This window comes from Nannospalax galili, unplaced genomic scaffold (assembly GCF_000622305.1).
Source record: "Nannospalax galili isolate Female #2095 unplaced genomic scaffold, S.galili_v1.0 scaffold1543, whole genome shotgun sequence".
NCBI lineage: Eukaryota > Metazoa > Chordata > Mammalia > Rodentia > Spalacidae > Nannospalax > Nannospalax galili.
The window spans coordinates 245,831-265,403 of record NW_008349228.1 but is presented as its reverse complement, the minus strand read 5'-3'; the positions used below and the strand labels follow the sequence as shown (position 1 = coordinate 265,403).

At 40.6% G+C, this 19,573-nt stretch overlaps 1 protein-coding gene across 3 annotated transcripts in view; it reads left to right on the top strand.

Moving 5' to 3' along the window:
• The first annotated feature begins 485 nt into the window (after nt 1-485).
• Ncoa7 (nuclear receptor coactivator 7) overlaps nt 486-19,573 on the top strand; it is a 151,220-nt gene continuing 132,132 nt past the window's right edge. Inside the window, exon 1 of one of the 3 annotated variants that reach the window (XM_017801499.2) lies at nt 486-1,038. The gene's annotated coding sequence lies outside the window, so the exon portion shown is untranslated. Of the gene's footprint in view, nt 1,039-1,084; nt 1,676-19,573 lie in introns of those variants that run through there. The other 2 variants (XM_017801498.2, XM_008846557.3) reach the window with 2 other exon arrangements.

The following is a 19,573-nucleotide window of genomic DNA, read 5'->3' as shown; positions in this document are numbered from 1 at the left end:
TCTTAGTCTTCCAAGTGCTGGGATTACAGGCATATGCCACTACCCCGGGTGGGTGGGGGTGGGGGTGGGGGGGTGTTCTTAGATTTTTATTAAGCTTAGATTTCAAAATCATAAAAGCCCTCATCAAAAGAATTGTAAAAAAAAAATTTCTCTAGAGAGCTCGTTTTTCTTTTGATACAAATAAAATCAGCTCCGTCTATTTTACGAACCCGAATTTTTCCTTGCTAATGACGAAATCATTTACCAAAAAAAAGTGTCTAAAGAAAAAAGAAAGAAATCCTTCATTTTTCACACTCAAGCCAGAAAGGTGTAAGAATTGATATTACAAACGATTGGTGCAAAAGTAGGCGATGAATTCTATATTTGCAAGACCTTGTAACATCACCACCTACCGTGGAATCCCAAAGTCACTACTGTTCAGTGCTTCGCTCCGCCCTCCAGAGAGGCTGGTACAGCTAAACAGCAGGAGTACCCAAAGAGGAGCCTCTATCTGCTGTGTGGCTGGCTTCTGACACCCATCTTATCAGACCTGCTGCAGGCTCTTTCTTGAGGGCTTTTTTTTTTTTTTTTAACTTCTGTTCATGAGGGTGATCTTCACGGCCAGATCCTCCTAGTCATCATGCAGTGTTAGTCACGGGACTCTAGAGGGAACCGCATCCAATGCGGGTGGGAAGCTCACAGGCATAGGCCCCGCAGCTGATGCAAACCTTCCCACCAAGCTCCTCTCCATTCTCAGCCAAAAGCTAGCTAGACGGCCCAACTGCTACATTCCTTTTGCTGTAATGATTGCAATTTGGCAGCATCCAGGATGTTGTGCTGGGGACGAGAGGGGGAGGAGATGGTGGGCCCCTCTGCTAATCGCAACGCCGGAAAAGAAAGAAGGATGAATTTATTGTGGCCCAAGGTCCCCGAGCTAGAAGGGCAAGTCAAGGGGTTTTAAGGTTCCAGGAGACGCTCTAACTCCAGCTGTGCCCCAAAGCTTTATTTCCCTGGAAGATCGGGACCCAAGCCTGCTATAGGCGATGCGGTCAGGGCCAGGTAAGCAGATCCTTCCAGCTCCCGCAGATAGCTGACGGCCTCCTGGCCCCAGTGCACTAGGAGCTCAGGAAGCGTCACAAAGAGCCGAGGCCTGCGGAGGCCGCGCGCGCAGCTCTCCGGGGCGGAGCCGCTGGGTCCGGGTTAGCACGAGACAACCCAGGCTGCGCGGAACCACGGGTGGCCGGGCTGCCCACCCTGCAGCCCCGGAGGTCGCCCCGGGCAGGAGCGATGCGGTAGCGTCAGCCGCGGAGCTCCCGGGACCCCGCCACAGCGGACTAGGGCAGAACGCGCGGCGGGCCGGGCGGAGCTAGAGGCGGGCTAGGAGCCGGCGTCGCGCCACCGCAACTCCCAGCCTTCCGCCCCGTTCAGAAATCCTGAGCGGCGGGTGCCCTGACAGTGGGCGCCGCTGTAGGCTCCTGGGCGAGGCCTGGAGCATCCCGGGACTCGTGGGCCCGGCGGGCGCGCGCTTCGCGCCCCTGCTTCCTCCCTTCGCTCCTCCTCAGCGCGCGGTCTCCCTCCTTCCTCGCCCCCGAGGATGCGCTCCCCCGCGCCGTGCAGCAGAGGCCACCGCTGCCAGAAATGCGAGCGCCCGAGCCCCTTCGCCCGGACCTGCGGAGCTCGCGCCCCCGCCCTGTAGGTAGGTGGCCGAGGCGGGGCGGGTCCAGGAGGCCACCGCCAGCTGATGCTGCGGCCCCTGAGAGGCCGGGGACCGCGGCTACTAGCAGCCAAACTTGCCTCCCGCCGAGGCTGCGGGAGCGCTCCGAGGTGTGCTAATGGCGCTGGGCTCAGCCCGCGGGAACCTGAAACCCTCTGCTAGAGCACTGCAGGCCGAGCTGGGGCGCAGGGGTGCTGGATCCTTCCCGCCCACACCCTGGGGACCCTGGGGTCTGGGGGCGGCCTTGGGAGGCCAGGTTGGCTTTTTGAGGGAGGAGACAGTTGCGTTTTCAGTGCTCAGGTAGAAATATGTTATTGCCTTTTTGATTCAGCAGATGCGTGCTTCCTGTCTTTTTAGCCAAAATGTAGCCGAACAAGGTGTTGTCCTAGCGGTGTTTAGGAGTGGTTGTCGATTTTTGCGTATTTCATAGTTGTCCCAGTGGCATATAATATAGGTGATGCAAACACCGTCAACATTTGGGGTGCCAGTTTAAGGCAGGACCTTATAGAAGTCGGATTATTCAGGTGATGGATGAAGCTGACATGTTCTCAGGATAAACCTTCTGGCGTGAACCGATGGGTTTGAGAGCAGCAAGTTTGTTACAGGTGTCGTGGAGTTGAGATTCTGGTACGATGCGCCAGTCAGCCAGCAGAGGCAGCCTTGTCCCTCAGCCCAACTTCCAAGCCTGAACTGTGCTTTGCCTTTCTGAATAACTGCTTATGATTTTTTCTCTTCTAGATGTAAAGTTCATAACATTCTAGCTTTTAGCAAGAATATTTCAGGTTATCGTTTTTCGTTGTACATTAAGCAGTAACGTTTAGAATTTTGGAAAATTGGATCATTGTAAGCTCCAATTTTATGTTCATGTATTTCAGATTAGAGACTTGGTGAACTGAAGCACTGTAAACACCAAGAGAACAGAAATCTACTGTAGTTTTTCCATCCTGCAGTTCTCCTGTGATTGACGCCCTGTAGCTGTTTGTTATTTGTTGAATGAATGAAACTGTATTTCAGGCTGCACTCAAAAAAAAAACAACAGTTTAGAATTACAGTGTCTATTTTATTCTGTGGCTGGTGTAATTTAAGTGGATCTTAAAAATTGCTTCCTTATATGAATAGATGAATTTGGTTATTTTTCATTGTTACTTGAATTCTGACCTTCTTAGCAGTACATGGTATGCTTCTGTGTGTTACAAAGTGAGATGCTTCTCCATTTAGGCTCACTTCACATCTAAGATTGCACATTTTTCCAGTTTTATAGCAAGCAATACTGTTTCAATTAAACTTCCAAGCACAATTTAGAAAGCAGAATTTTAAAGAAAATAAGTTATTCCAGAGGGAGCAGTGATTTGGTTAATAAGTAACATGTTAACTTGTTTTAAAGTTGAGTTGTGGTTTGATTGTAATGTGTTTTCATAAAACTAAAGGTGAAATAAAACATTTAGAAGTATTTGTGAAGTGATCTCACATATATGATGTAGATACAAATAATTTTTTCTTGTGATGCGGATCAGATCCAAGATCTAACCCAAGGTTTCTAGTTTGCTAGGCCTGTACTTTTTGACTGAGCTACATTCCCAGCCCTAGAGACATTTTAACTGCTTTTTTCTGTAAAATGAGGTGTTGGAGGCTCTAATGCCTTTTTTGCTCCAAAATGTTATTTGGGGAGGGGGGGATGATGGTGAAAGGAACAAGACAAGTGAGGGCAATTTCATTGCTAGTTTGCTTTATTCTTGCTCTATAATGGTTCCTGTTTTGATCTTGTCTTTGTTTTCCTGTCACATAATTTCAGTGAGTCATTATTAACTTCATTTTCTGCTTAGCACCATTATCTGAAAGTGATTGCCTTGTGTTTTTTTTTTTTTTCCTTCTTCTCATTTTAATGTATCTTTGCCATCTTTAAGACGTATTCCCCAGAAATCTTATTTTCACATTCTGTGGTAAAGCATAATGTATTACTACTACTTCTGTAATCTAGTTGTACTATTCCAAAATGGAATACTTTTACGTGAAAGGTAGAAAGACTGGGGAAATTGTGGGAGGAAACTTATAAAAAGAACAGATTTGTTACAATTTCTGAAAGCAGAGCAGATTTTCCCACCCAATGAAGATAAGGACACTTTTAGTCTTATTTGTGACTAAGGGTCTTGAATAGTTCATTTATGATGTTCTTCCTGCTTACCTGGTACTTTTCAAAAGCACTTATGGTTACAGTAAACTCTTTCACTTTTTAGCGAAGGGACAGTTATTTGTTCTTTTAAAAAATAGAACTTGAGCACTTAATGATGTGTTATAAGTGTTCTTTGGAATTATAGTCAACCAGACAAGAGCCTTTTCCTCATTGCAGAAGCAGGAGGCATTTTTTTCTCTTCCCTGTCCTGCTTCCAAATGCATGAGGTGACTCACTTTTAGGTCTTGCCTCAAGAGCCCCCTGCAGCTCTGCTACACACCACTGAATACAACCCTAAACCTGGGTTTCTTCATCTTTCTGTATCTTCCGCAGGCTACTATTTTATACACCTTCTTCCTTGCTAAATATCTTTAAAAAAAAAAAAAAAAAAAAGCTCACCCTTAATTTTATTTTTAAATTAAGCAGAATTTTCTCAATTCACATATAGTAGAATCAAAATTGTTTGTGATTACAAAATAATATACAGAAGTAAATCTGTATAGCCTTGGATTTCAATTATAAAGTTGAAGAATCATTTTTGTGCATTGGTCTCCCTTTACTAGGTTTGCAGAATGAATTGTGTCTGTGCATATGAGAGAATATGAATTGTCTGTAAATTAGATGATAGGGTTAATTGAGAAAAATGTTTCTAGAGGTTTGGTTGATCAAAAGCAATACTGTTCAGCCCCCTCCTTCCTCTAATTTAAACCAAGAGTAAGCTAGATCCCAAACTATGTTCCCTGGTTACCTTGTTTAGCATGATTGACACCCCCTCCGTTGTGTGCAGTGAGAGATTCCCTTAATAGACAGTGAAAAGACACCTTCTGTTAAAGTACTTTATAGATAAGGTTATGATCAGGGTCCCTTCTACAGCTTCTGTTTAAAGCTCATGCAAGAAATTCCGTTTATCTCTAGGTGCCAAAGCAAAGCTGTTCTTTCCTTGAATGATTAATGTGTATGCCTTTTTATTTCCATCATGCAAAACAGGAACCAGATAAATATTTCCCTTTCTGTCTTGGTGGCTAGGAATTTAAGAGTCAAATTTGCAACTCAAATTTTAATTACTATATTTTAAATAAACACTATAACACAATACAATGCTCTAACTTTCCCTTTTGGTTTTTGGCTTCTGGGTTTACCTTATTTTTCTTGAGTCTGATTCTTATTTAATTATGTTGTCCTCATTTTATCGAATTTTATTATTTTAAGATGACTCATCCTTTATGGAATAAGGACAAATTTATGCCAGTCATTACTGTTTGAAGTTAGTGAAATCATTTAACTTAAGTCAGTTATCTTCCTGGCAGCGTATTTTAGGCTAGATAGAAGATTCTAAGTAGTTTTTGAAAAGTCATTTTTAGCCAAAGGGTGAATCCAAACTAATTTAGCAATCACTGTGCTTGCTGACCAATCTGACCTCTGTGTCAGCAATACATATGATAATTCATCCTTATTTTTAATAAATCACGATGCTCATTCTTTCCTGAGTCTCTTTTGTTTACCATGATATTTAAAAGATTGAGCTCCTTGATTTAATTGGCCAGACTGTTTTCATTTTTTTGTTTTCACAGCTAAATTAAGTTGGTTGGATTTTGCCAGGTCATGTGTGATATTAATTTTGATTAGCTAACAGAGAAACTGTCCCTCCTCAACATATAGTCATCAGTGGAAATTTGGAATCTGGCTTTAAAATAATCTTAATTCAGAAGTGCAATTTAGCCTGATATGGTGGCACACACCGCTAACCTAGCGCTCAGGAGCAGAGGCAGGTGCAACTATGTGAGATCAAGGACAGCCTGATTTACAGTTAAACTGGAGGAAGAGCCTGCCTCAAAAGACAAACAGAAGTGCAATTTGATAGGCACACATTGAAAAACTTGCCTCCCATCCCAGTCACCTTCTTTCCTATCAGTGTGTTACCAGAGATTGCAATTGAAATCCTCTAGGGAGATTTTGTGCATATGCAAGCAAATGTGCACAGGAAGCCTGCTTATTCTGTCTCTTTACTTTCTCTAACTCATTACACTCCCATTCTGGCACTTCAGACGCTAATGACCTAGGGTCTACATTCTACTTGGGTCTACATCTCAGCCAGTCTTGCTGAGAAACTTCCCTCTTCAGCCTTTCTACAGGGTCCCTGCCTTGGACGAATCTTAACCTACTCTTTTGAGTACTGATGGGTTATATCTCCTGTCCCTTGCTTTGCTGGTGCCGTTCATTTGACCTACAGCTATTCTTAGAAAATACCCCTTCCTCCATTTTCTGGACCCTTTCAGAAATCTGGTGAACATTTAAAGTATCACGTACTACACACACTATTTTTCTTGTTTATGGGCCCAAGTTGAGAATGTCTGTTTTATTAATATAAAACTGATCATCACTTTCTGTCCTATATGCTTCTCATCCATTCCTTCTCCTTAGAATATACCTGTCTCCATTTTTATAGCAAGCCACAGAGTTCTGGTGTCACCTCCAGAGGCCTTTCTTAGTTGAGATTCTATAAACTGGTGAAGCCTTATACTGTAATATCCCAAGTGGGCCTCTGTCCTGGGAATATGCAAATAGGCATTTCTCATAAAAGGCAAAATTATCCTTCTATTAAAAATTAACTACAGTTACAGTTAGTAAGACTGATCAAGCAAAGCAAAGTTGAAGTTTTGCTTAACTATCCATCCCTCTTGTCTTCAAGCCATACCACCCCCAGCTCCATTGAATATATGCCCATTATCACTTTTAGTAACCCTGGCTCACTTTAATAAGTCTTCATCAAATTTTGTGTCAATGGTCATTAAAAATAACTTTCATATACATTATGGCCCACATTTGACAGAGTGTGTTTCATGCCTCCAATGCTAAGTGTTTCTCTGTGATTGAAATCCATAAATGTACTAAAGTTCCAAATAGAGCATCATGAAAGTTTAGGGTTCTTAAAAGAAAGGAAGTCTTTAGAAGTTGAAAGCATTCAACATTGCCCCTAATAGATTACATGAACTGTCCAGAGAAACCTCATCCTGAAAAGTTACTCCTGAATTATGTAAGTGAAACATTTTTAATTTCACTCCAAGTAACCAGAGGGCATCCCAGGCACTTGATTTTATTACAAAGTGCCTGACATGAGTTGATTTCATGAGTGATTAGCAGAGAACTTAATCAGAATTTAACAGTGTTTGTTTAGCCCTGTTCTTGTGAAATATTGGACTAGTAGTTATTATTGTGTATCTATTCCTGTGCACTGTAGTGCAGGAAGAATACATGAGAGTTGTGCAGGAGGATCTCTCTCTGGATTTTTCCTTTTCCTTCTATAATTCTTACCTCATCATGCAAACATCAGGTTGATTTTTTTTTCCCCCAGATGCATTGATAACAGGAATTGAGCATGCCCTGAGCACTAGAGAGAAATATTCTAGACTTTGGCTAAGCATAGCCTTTACTGCATGGTGTAAATCACAATTCTGGCTCTTAGTCCATCTAGATGTTAGGAGGGCCTGCTCAATTCTGTGGTCTTGGATATTTACAACTGAGCTCTAATGATTTCTCTAAGGATTGCCCATCTATAAAGTCCCACTGAAACAGATAGCTAGCAGCATTCTTTGGTATTTTGAATTGCATTCCAAGGTAATTTCATTGTAATGAGCCTGAACTTGAAAAAAAAAGAAAGAAAGAAACAGCATAGTTAGGAATAGAAATAGAAAATTCACAGGAGTTTAAAATGCCAAAATCTGAAAAATTATTGACTTTATTACATCAAGAAATGGAGATTATTTATAACTAGACTGTCAAACCAGTGACAATGCTGACAAGGGAGGAACTTTCATATCCACAGATGGTAAGAGGGTATGCTGCTATAGCTCAGGTGGAAGACATTTTAGCTCTTGGAATTTCTTGGGCCCATTCTCTTCTGAGTATATAGCAAGGAAATAATGAGCCGGCAAGGCAGGGAATGGTAGAGGGTAAGAGGTGGATGCCAGAGCAAGTGACTCTCAAGCCCATGCCACTGCTATTACCTGTATGAATTTAGAGAAGTTAATTTCTTCATACCTTGATTTTTATTATTTGTCAACAAAGATAATAATAGTATTAGCCTACTCCCTACTACATTACCCAGAACATTAAATAATTTATATAAAGTACTTGGAGCCCTACCTGGTACAGAGTAAGCAGTTCTGTTAGCTGTTGTCATGGGTGTTATTGTGATAATGTAAGAAAAATCCAACTGGAGTCATTTTTAAAATGACAGCGCATATATACTTATTCGTGAGGATAATGGTTTTAAATAGTATTTAACCACATAGGTGATATCCATAATGATTGAATTAAACATCAAACTGTGTTCAGTGGTGAGTTCATTATCTCTGTGAGGCAGAGTTGGCAGTGGTAGAGGTGTTAGAAGACGGGATTTTAAGGTATATCTGCATAGAAGAAAAGACAGAAAAGGGACAGAATATTAAAACTCTTTTCCAATTGATGAGATTATGAGTGATTTATGTTTTCTTTCTCATGTTTTTACTTGTTATTTATAAGTATTGCTGTGATGATTTTTAAATATACTTAAAATCATGTACCGTAGAATTTTTGTATTCCTGAGTTGTCTTTACAGATTGCATATTCAGTTTGACATATTTTACTTTCTCTTTTTTTCAAAGCTGCTATAATTTCGCTTCCTCAATATCCTAACCCACACATCATATGCTAGATTTTTTTCTTGCATTAAATTTAACTTGGTTGGTTTTGTGTATAGGTCAGCCTTAAGTAGGGGTGTGTGTGTGTGTGTGTGTGTGTGTCCATTCCAGAGATGGTAGCCAGGGCCTCAAGGTTCTACCAGTGAGCTATATCCTTGGCCCTTCTTTCTTGAAAAATAAGTAAACCAAGTGAAATGGTTTATGGCTTCTTCTTTGAAACTTAAAACCAGAGAATACTGCACAGGGACTGCATCTGCCCCAGCTTCCACAGCTTCTGCCTCATCCCACCCTGCATGAACTTGACACTCATATAGGATTCAGAATCCTCTAGCATTCCCATCAAGCTTTCTGCTGTCTTCCTTATCTGAAATTTTCTCCCACATTTTTTCCTTCAGTCACCCACATTTGGCTGATACTGTACAAACACTGTCTAAGCATCTATTATAGCTCAGTTGTCCTTGCAGTAAAGTTATAGAGACTGTGTTTGATGCTACTCTTTGTCTTTCAGATTTTTTTGTTTTTGTTTTTGTTTTTAACTACAGCATTATCTATATGTACATGGAGCACAGGAAATTAGGATTTTATTCTGTGGATGACATTCTTAGAAATGATTGATGAGTTTAGGGTTTCTAACATCCCCTTTGCACATTCTTCTCATTTTCTTATGTTCAAGATTAGAATATTATATCATTTGGTTCTCTTGGTCTTAGGAAAGTCAGCATGAAGATCTGGTATTACCCAAAGTGTTCAGATGCCAATGCCATGGTTAGCAAAGCACTTGGAGTAGGGTCTAGTCACTGCACTAATTGATTATAGCTGCAAGGACAGTTTGCCATCAACTATAAAATGTTACTTGTTTGATGTAGAGAATTCCATGAATCTGTCAGATTATATTTAAAGTTCATAAATTTGCTAGAATTTCATAGATCTTGCATTTTCCAGAAAGAAAAAAAAAAACAAAAACCCAGGAAACGTTTTCATGGATCTGCTCTCATAGTCTAGACCAATGGCTCTAAAATGGAATTCATGTATCTCATGAGGGAATGGGAAACAAAGGTTAGACCTGTATCATCTTTATTTTTATTTTATGTGTCATATAAGGTATGTCTTAGTGCATGCAACATGTTTTTATGTTAAAATACAGGATTTTATGGGTTTTTTTTCTATAATCTAAAGTTGGTTTCTGTCAAAAGTCATTTTGGGGGCTGGAATGATTAAGAGTCCTGACAGAGGACCCAGGTTCAGTTCCCAGCACCTAAGTCAGGCTGGTCACAACTCCAGCTGTCTTGTCTGTAACTCCAGCTCCATGGGATCCAGTGCACTCTTCAGGCTTCCCTGGGCACCTGCGCTTACATGCACATGCCACACATAATGCATATACATGTACATATAATTTAATATAATAAAAATAAATATTAAAAAATCAATTTAACCTCAAATGCTGTGTCTTCTCTCAAGTAGAAGTTGTGATGCATAATTATATGTATACCTGCGCATGCATGAACAGCATAGACACATGACATGCATTTTCAGGGTTCACAGTGCGATTGGAAGGAGTGTAGAAGAATGAAACAAGGTAGTGCAAGAGTGCACTGAGGTAAATCTAGCAGTGTGATTTCGTTCATATAAAATTGGTAAAGTGCGGGGTGAGAGAGATAGCTTAGAGATTAAGATCATTGGCTATTCTTGCAGAGGACCTGGGTTCATTTCCCAGAATCTACCATGGCAGCTATCAACTGTCTGTAACTCCAGTTCCAGGGGATCTGTTCCCCTCTTTTGGCCTTTGAAGGCATTACATGCATGTGGTGGATTTATGTACATGCAGCCAAATCGCTTATACACAAAGTGTAATGTGAGTGACATAATACACGGTCACACAGTATTCTTAGAATACTTCAAACCCCCTTTTGATGTTAAAATATCTCCTTGATAATCAGATCAGTTCTTATTCACCTAAACTGTATTTGTTATCTGCTGGATACTCATGTTAACTGGATGAATGTCCATCATAATATTCAAAATAATATTTATCAGTTCCCTCAATGACATGCCCATATTTCCTTTAAATTATGAGAGAGAGAATGGTATAGTAGACTTGATGGGAAAATAATAAAGTTTTTGCAATAGTATTTCTTTGGAACATTGATAATATGTAAAAGTAACTTAAAATTGGTATATTTGTATACTAGGCCTGTCATGACAGTGTACCACCAACAGGGCCACTTAAAACCACAATATATATTTTCTCACAGTTAGAGAAGCAGATGCCCTCCAAAATCAAGTTATCAGTAAGGCTGTGCTTGCTCTGAAACCTATAGAGAAATCCCTCTTTGCCTCTTCCTCACTTCTGCCCACTAGTTTGACAGTGCTTGATCTTCCTTGTCTTGTAACTGCATCCTCTAAGCTTTGCCTCTGTCCTCACCTCAAATTCTTCTTGTACGTATTTCTGCATGGTCATTTGACAGGAAGCTATCATATTGGTTAGGGCTCCATACACTAAAGTATAACCTCATCTTAACTAATTGCATCTTCAGTGACCCAGTTTCCAAATAAAGTCCCAGTACGGGATACTGAGGATTCTAAGTTCAATGTCTTTTTGGGGGTGACCCTATTCAACCCATAATATCAAGGAATATAAAGGTCTTTAGATGAATACAACCAAGACCATTCAGAAGGTGATGTCTTAGTGAATACTCTGCAGCCATGCAAATTGGATATGGGGTAAAAGACATTTTGAAGGAAAGAAGTTTCTTCCCTCGGCTATTTGTGTCATTTGTCTACTTCTGTCTGTGGGTTCTGATGTCCAGACCTGGCAAGAAATTCATATAAATACTGTTATATTCTATGTAATTTTGTTCTTCCCAGTAAAACTACATTTATGGGTCAGGATGTTTTTGGAGGTATATTGGGCTTTGGGTTTTGATAATGGTCTGTAACAGCTGCCAAACCTCAGTGGCTTAGATCCACAAGAATTTATGTCACATTGACTGACCTGCAGGTTGACTGTGGTATGACTACTCTTGACTGGTTTTGGCAGTGCTGAGCTTGGCCAGTCCGAGGTTCAGGCTTGTTACACATGTCTTTATCCTTGGCCTCCTTATCTGGAGCTGACTCATCTGGTAGAGAGCAGAGGCTTGTCAGGTATCTTAGTACTTTGTGTCAGAATAACACTATTAATGTCTATAGTCTCTTGATCAAGACATCATGTGACCGATTGGGTGTGGATTGATAAGTACCTTTTTGTGATGGTTAGAGTTGGTTGTCAATTTGGCAAAATCTAGAGTCACTTGGGAAGGGAGTCTTCAATGGGGGATTATGTTAGCCTGTGGGTTAATTGAAGTGGGAAGAGGACCAGAGGAATGTGAGCTGCACCATTCATTGCCTGGATCCTGAACTGAGTACAAAGGAGAGAGGAAGCTGAGCACATGTTCAGTGCTCTCTCCTTCTTAACTGTGAATGAGATGTGACCAGCTGTCTCCAGCTCCTGCCACTGTGCCTTCCCTGAAAAGAAAGACGATAACCTAGACTGGTGAGCCAGATAAACCCCCTTCTCTCCTTAAGTTGCTTTTGCCAGAGTATTTTTATCACAGCAACAGAAAAACTATGACACCTCTTTACTACTGCAAAGCAGCAAACATTGCATAACAAAGGATATACAAATGTATCGGGGAAAAGGGCAGGAGTATATAATTGAGAACAATCAGTCTACCACAGAGCTATTTTTCATAAGAATTCTACAAAGACCTTTATGCCAAGCAACTCAGTAAACCTTTGAGAGAAAAGGTATTTAACAAAGCCTTGTTTCTTGACCTAGACACCTGGAAAATTATAGTTTTTTTCCAGAAAGGTTGGAGCACCTCACAATAATGGTTCAATTTTAGATTGTGCAAATTTCACCTCCTGTAGATGTACTTTTGCTTGTTGGTTTATTTGCTTGTTTGTGACAGGATCTCACTCTGTCAGCCCAGGCTGTCCTAGAACGCACTATATAGCCTAGGCTGACCTCAGCATTCAGAATGCTGAGATTACAGGTGTAAGCCCTGTAGATACTCCTTGTTATGCCTTGTTCCATGGAGCCCACTTTACGATTTTACAACACAAAGCTTTGCTGTGTCCAAAGTAAAATATGCCTCTTTCATTATGACCCAAGGTGGTTGAGATGGGATGCAGGAACTCTCCTGTTCTCTGCAGAATGTAGTGCCAGAGAGTATTTTCATACAGGATAAAACTGTTTGCAGTTTCAGATATAGTTGTTGATTGTATAACATTCCTAGTACACAAACATGAATGATTGTTTTGGGAAGCATCCCACCTCTAAGACCTTCTGGAACTGCACAATCCCATGTGAGCTGACCCTCTTCTAACCCCCTACTGCCCCACTGTATTTTCTCTCTGTATCATGAGTTTTATTTGGCTTGAATTTTTGTACCTCTGTTTTTCTATAAACTTATTTCCTTTGCCAAAAATGGAAGCTTCTTCAGGGCATCTTGAGTCCTCTTTATATTTATAGATACAGTGAGTAGGCATAAAATGGTTTCTTAGTGAGTGTTAACTGAACTGAAGAGAATGACTCAGAATGATACAAGGGACTAATTAAGAGTAAGTGTAAATTGTTTATTGCCACTTATGTGCTACATGTAAATAAATATGCTAGAACACTTTAAAAAGAATGATAAAGGGGCTTGAGAGATGGCTCGGCAGTTAAGAACACTGTTCTTGCAGAAGACACGGGTTTGATTCCTAGCACCCACATGGTGGCTAACAACTGTCCACTAACTCCAATTCCAGGGGCTCCAACAGCCTCTTCTGTCCTCTGTGGGCATTGCACAACATGGGTGCACCTACCTACATGCAGGCAATACACGCACACACATAAAATAAAAAAATAATAAATATTTTTTAAAAAGTATGATAAAGAGCTGGAGAGATAGCTCAGGGGTCAAGCACTGGCTGCTCTTGCAGAGGACCTGGGTTTGATTCCCAGCATCGACATGGTGGCTAACTCAAGTTCCCGGGATCCAGCACCCTCTTCTGACCTCCTCAGACATTGCATGGCACGGGTGCACCTACATACATGCAGCCAATACACTCATACACATAAAAAATAATAAATATTTTTAAAAGAATGATAATTCTTTTTTATTTTCATACTGTACCAATAAATGTACAGATGTACCAGTATGAATGTATACCACTGTGTTTTGGAAATTCATTCAATTGCAGATCTTATCCATAGACAAGGAAGTACATGGCTTTTTCTTAGTGAAAAGCCAGTTTACCCCTTACAGTGAACTTTGTGCCACTTTTGATAACATTTGAAGACATATTTAATTCTTGAAATGTTTGCAAACCATATACTATGCATTTTTTGTAAACTTTTGTTATGCTCATTTATTTAAATGGGGAGGATGCTTGTACCACAGCACACATGTGGATGTCAGAAGACAACTTGCAGGAGTTGGTTCTTGCATTCCACCATGTAAGTCCCAAGGATTGAATCCAGGTTGTTAGGCTTGGTAGCAGGAACCTTTACCTTCTGAGCCATCTCACAGCCCATATTATGTATTTTTTGAAAGGTACTTCATTAATTTTTTTTAACAATTTATCCATTTTTTAAAAATTTCATTGATTTTGTTGTTTGTTTGTTGGAGACAGGGTTTTACTATGTAGTATTCAGTCAAAGCTGACCTGGAACTCTATGCAGTCTAGATTGGCTTTGAAGTCGTAATTCTGTCTCAGCCTCTCAAGTGCTGGGATTATGGACACACGCCACCATGCATCTACTCTCCAACTAGACAACCCCCTCATTTAATCAATAGTCACAGTAATAGTGACTACTGCTCACAGTTACTTCTCTCCTTAAATTGAACAGAATTGAAGGAGTTGAGCATGCTGCAAGATCAGGACCCAAGATCAGTGCTGGTGGCATTGGCCTTGAGCATAGGGTGCTGGAAAGCTGTCCATATTGGATTCATTCTCTACAGGGCTTTGTGAATGAGGATGAATTCTGGCCCAGTGAAGAGGCTCCAGAAGAGTGTGGACCAATGCATTCCTTTTGCACCAGGCTAGAAAATGCCTGTGTAAAAGTCGGACCAGAGACTGTGATTTTAGGAAGGAATTTCTCTGCCCACTTTAAAATGAATTCCAGAAGTAATTAAGAACATTTTCCTTATGTGCTACCTGTTTCTTTTTTGGTATTTGGAGCTTATATTTATCTTAGTGAGACTTAAAGTGATTTAGTGCTGGATGATGTAGAGAGCAGATTTTTGTCCCCTTTCCATTCCTCTCCCTCCTTATGACCCATCCCTTCTTCTGTCTCCCTTCCTTCCTTCCTTCCTTCCTTCCTTCCTTCCTTCCTTCCTTCCTTCCTTTATTCCTTCTATCCTTCTTCCCTTCCTTCCTTTTTCTCCTTTTTCCTTTTTTTTTTTCAGTGCGTGGATTTAACTCAGAGCATGAGTTGACAAATTCTACCACTTGAGCTAGATTCCCAACCCTTTCCAACTCTTGTAAGGGCCAAGCATATCTGCATGCAGCAGGTACCCCAGAAAAGTGACTGATGTTGAAAAAGAGGAAGTTTTCTCTTCTGGATGGGAGACGAGATCAGCAGAGAAGACTGTGCTCTAATTTCATTTCCTTCACTAGGTCAGTATACCTAAGTGTGAATTGTTTTCTTCTGCCTATATAGGCAAATAAAAGGTGGTTCAAATCTGACTTCTTTTGTATTTAATGAGAGAATACATTTATTCTGGGCTGAGAGCATGAGTGTTTTATGGGTGAAGGGCGGGCTTTACACAGCTGAATCATGACACTGAGTATCTGAATCTTCCTGTCTTCCAAAACTGCAAATCATGGTCATTTGTGCTGGGTTTAGCCTCTCTCTTTTCTTGGCATCTCACCAGCAGAACTCAAGATTCATTGGGGGTAAGTTCTACTTTATAATAATTGATTCCCTTTTACATAGAGCTGAGATTTTTCTGACTTCTAATGCTGTTCCCAGAAGGTTTATCCTCCTCCTAAAAGGCTGATAAGGAAGCCTCTATAATTTCATTTAAGTCAATGGTGCATATACTAGAAAAGATGGGGCTTAAGAAAGAATACAGAGTTTTGCCAGTGACATCCTCCTTGTGGGTGGATGATCCAGGCCAGCTGCCAAATAGATCCAAGGTGAGGTTAGTCAGTTGACTAACACATACCTGGTACAGCGGTGAATTCAGTGATTTTTCTTAGGCATCTAATCATCCATCCACACACCTGGTTCACATTTCTTGGCCTTCTCCATCAGCAGAGGGAGAAAAACGGACCTGCACTGTCTGTTCAGTGCAGGTATAATGTGTTTACTTCACCTGCCCAATTCCCTAGGATAGAGTTTTTGTATGTCAAAGAAGAAAATTAGGCCAGTGTGTTTGACTATGCCAGTGCCCCCTAAATATCATCTCTTCTCCTAAACTTGTACTCCAGCCATACCAGACTGCTCAGGATTCCCAAAGTACCACATGTTCCCTGACAACCATTTGTATATCTTCATTCTGCCCAATCTCTTCTGCTTCCGCATTCACTCTCTGAAGATGCCTGTTCCTCCTTCATGTCCCAGCACTGCTGTCACTTGGGACTATTCCTGATACTCCTTCCCTTCCAGGCAGTCAGTGGATGTGTTTGTGCTCTATGCTTCCTTGTTTCTACCAATACCAGAGCATGCGTCAGTTTTCCTTTACCCAGTGATGACTGCAGCCACCTGTGTTTCCTGAGCTTCCTGGTCTATGAAGGCTGTTCTCCTCTTCCTATCTGCAGTGGGATACTGTTCTTTCCGGAACATTCTAGGTCTCAGGGGTCACTTGTTTGTTTTAAATCCTTACTAACCTGCATTTAATAATCATTTCTCAAATTCTCCTTGGGATCTTGTTGATACTCTCCAGTAGAGAATTTGCATAATCCCCTTTCTAACTTTTATTGAAAATTAAGCTGTATTTGCCCATTTGCAGGTTTATGGTATTGCCTACATTTTTGATTATTCCTGATTTCTGGTTTCTGCTTTGAGGAAATTTCATCCACATTTTCCCTTCTTAGAACTTGTAAAATGATCTATTTAGCCTAGACATGAATCTTCATTTCTAGTATCTAGGAGTTTTGATAGGATTTCCTCAGTCCTTGATACAGTAAGAGAATGGTGAAACTCTCATTTGTTTATTTCAGGTTTCCTAGGGAGAGGAAAGTGGACTAAAATTGAGTCTTCTACTTACTTTGCTACCCAAATACTTTGTTCCATTTTCCTAGGGACAACACCCTCATCAGATTGTTAATCTTTCCTTGGTTATTACTTTGCTGCAGGCATGACCTTTGGTTCTTGCTGGATGTTACAGTGTGGTTTTTGTCTTTGCTTTGTTGCTGTGATAAGTATTAGGAGTATTGCTTCTTGGCTTCTCAGATTTGTGGCACATGTTTGTATCTGGATCTGTAGCTAAGTTCTTCCCAGGTTTTTTGCTAAGGAAAATATTCAAATTTCTGACCTGGCTTAATAGTAAACTTTGAATATCCTTCCTTTGTTTGGATGTGGCCCTGAGAGAGAATGAACACCTGCCGTGCTTTGCTGTGTGTAGCTTTCTAGAAGGAAGTAGCTTCATAGCAGGTTCCTTGTGGTCTGTTCTGAAGTGGATAGACTCAGGGTGACAAGGCCTCTGTGACAAGTCTTCGGTGCATATTCCTATGGCTGCTCTATTTGTTATTAGGAAACATGTTACTGGGAAAACAGATGATGGGCTTTGTGGATTGGTCCTGACTGGTTATACCTGCCTGCTCAAGGCTCTTCAGTGTGTCAGCTGTGAGTCCAGAAGCCCTGCTGTGCTGTGCAGTTCACACTGGCTTGATGTGATGGGGGCTAAACTACTTCTGTTCTTAGATTCTCTTTCAGTGGTACTGCCTTCTCACACGGTGAACACTTTACTAGTAATACAAGCAATACTTTGTCATAGCTCTGATGAGGGAAAGGTTTTCTGTGTTTTTGAATCATGAACTGAATTTAGGTTGAAATTGGCCATCCTGATTTAAAATTTCAAAAAGAAATATTTACATGGAAGATCCATCTTGTGCTCCCTTGTAAAATTCTTTTTGGTGTACAGTATACCATAAATGCAGGAAGAGACACTTGTGAGTTGGTGTTTAGATGAGTCCAGAGCATACTGATGTGTGGAAAAGTCAACATTAAATGAATAAAGGGCTTTTAAGAAGCCCATTATAACCACTTACATTGGAAAATGTAGTTCCCATTAGAGATTGATTTAGGAGCTTTGGTTCTTCACTGAAGCGTGAAGGCTGCTATGTGGTATTCTTTGCAAATCATTTTTATAGCATGCACTGCCTTGCCTGCCTCTTTCTGCTTAATCTTCTACTGTGTTTCGAGCTGAAATGAATGCATCTGTCTTGCTTAAAGGATAATTTTAAAAGTCACAGAAATAAAACCAACCAAAATTATATTATATATATTTTTATTATATATTATATATTATTTAGCTAATAAAGTATTGGTAGAAAAAAACTTGACCAATTCTAAACAGACACAGTAGCACCAGATGTCAGTTCTTGGATAATTTCATATTTTCTCTTCTGCTTATTTTTGTCAATATTTTTCTTCTAGAATCAAATATCAGCTTCTGGCTCAACTTGTAATATAAAAATTTTCCAATTAGGTTGTTATGACTTCATTTTTATTCATGAGGAGAAACCTAATATACAAAGATCATTACATAGCTATGCCATTTGGGAGAAGAACTTTGAAATAAGCCACCTGACCTAGAGTGAGGCGAGAGCCCAGGATTCTGATCATTTTCAAGAGTCTGAAGGAGACTGGAAAGAGTCTATATCCCCCATCAGAATTCTTTATTTGGGAGGAATCCTTTGATTTATGTTCACCTGTCATATGGTAGACCTTATCACCAATTCTGGATTAATTTGACCCCTTGCTTAACTTTCGTCTGCATTTTCTACCTATTGTAGGGCCATATACTCCAGAAAGTGCGAGGGAAGTCAGCTGAGGTGGTGTTTGACGTGAAGGCAGCTTATGGTTTGGATTTGGAGAGGCTAAGTGAAGAGGCCTTTAAACACAGTATAGACCTCTCAGCAACTAATAGTTAACAGGCGAAGCACATTCCTGCAGAGAAAAGAAAGGGGCACATAGTTAATGCAGAATTAGACTTGTGCCAGGTATGGTCAGGAGAAGGAGGAAATAAACCTCATGGATGGGAAAGGAATAAGGATAAAGGTACAGAGTTGAGGAAGAGTTGTAGGTTCAAACCATAATGTGAGATAGAACCATCTAGAGTTGGGCATTCAGCTGCTATCTTTCCTTTTGCTCATTTCATCACCCAAATTCTTGAATGAATGAACATTAAGTACCTCAACTCATTATAGCCTGGCTTCCACTTCCGTTGGTCCCCCAGTTTTGGGGGATACCTCAATGGCCCCCTCTCCCAAACACCAGTTCCATTTGTCTTAGCACGCAGGGTCTTGAGACACAGGCCATTGTAGATTCCATACAATTCCTAGTTTATCTCCAAGTGCTCTTGACTCCAAAGGTTATTGTACAACGCCAGAGCATATACCAAAATGAGATTTAAATCCCTATTCCTGTATAGCTAGACTGCTGAGTTGGAGAAATTAGTTGACATCTTTCTTACTCTCAGCTTAATGAATAAAGTTCTAAGGATTAATAAAGACAACGTGTGGATAATATGCTGAAATAAAGGGCACGGTAAATGGCGTCAAGGCTGATTCTCTTTTCTTGGCAGCCACTGTCACTCTTGCATTTTCTACTTCTTTTGCTTAAGTATTATCTCCTGGAGTTCCTTACCTTTCTTTTAAAAAATAATTTATTGAGCCTGGAGAGATGACTCAGCGGTTAAGAGCACTGATTGCTTTTGCAGAGGACCCGGCTTCCATTCCTAGCACCCACATGGTGACTAACAACCATCCTTAACTCCAGTTCCAGGGGAATCTGACACCCTCTTCTGACCTCTGCAGACACTGCAGGTTACGGGTATG